This window comes from Chiloscyllium plagiosum, chromosome 33 (genome assembly GCF_004010195.1).
Source record: "Chiloscyllium plagiosum isolate BGI_BamShark_2017 chromosome 33, ASM401019v2, whole genome shotgun sequence".
NCBI classification, from domain to species: Eukaryota; Metazoa; Chordata; class Chondrichthyes; order Orectolobiformes; family Hemiscylliidae; genus Chiloscyllium; species Chiloscyllium plagiosum.
Window position 1 is genome coordinate 4644011 of NC_057742.1, and position 876 is coordinate 4644886.

Sequence of the window (876 nt, forward strand, 5' to 3'; positions counted from 1 at the left end):
TTTTATACTTGTTAGTATTTGTGTCTGTTGAACTGGACAGATTGCTGTCAGTGTGTGTGTCCAATTAGTACAATTGCCAGCAGCATTTATGCTCTGATTCCATTACTCCTAGATCACTGCTGTGGTCTCGGAATGAGCATTGAGGTGCCCAGCAGCCTAGGCTGACCGAGTCACAGCGATAGGGTGTCCAGAGGGTGAATCATGACAGCGCCATGTCAGTGAGACTCTGGGGGCACTGCCTGGGCTGCGCCAGTTTACTCTATCGATTACATTGTTGGTTGTTTTTAAACTTTGCTGCACCAGATGTTCATTATTCCCTCCCAAATTCAACGGCAAAAGATTCTCTAGAATCTGCTCTGACAAAAGGTACAGAGGCAGGAGGATTGTTCTTGGGCTGAGAGCCAGGGAGTCTCGTGCTCTTCCTGAAGGGTCACCGATCAGAAGTGGCAGCACTGGCTGTGTAACTGAGTGAACTTTGAACCTGCCAGGGAGGTTTGTGTTACTGCAGACTGCAAAGTGTTCAGGTTCATGCTTCCCTATGAGGGAGAACAGTCGGGGGGAAGGGGGGGGGGGATGCGGGGGTGGTGAGGAATGGGTCAGTTGCTGAATGTGGTGCTAAATCAGATGGCCATTCAGCGGTAGGTTTTAGGCCCATGGGAATTTGGTTCTGTTGCAAACTGTTTATTTATTCTGAGACACGGAATCCATGTACAAGCTTTGAAATGAGACAGTGTGAATATTTAAAAGCGTTGGTGACCAACAAGATGCTGGCCTCTGAATCTGGAGGAGTTTGACCGTTTTACTGAGGGTGGGTGAATGTTTCTGGATTCACCAGTCTCGCTGTGTTTCTGTCAGGTTCTTCAGCCACTTGTCTGA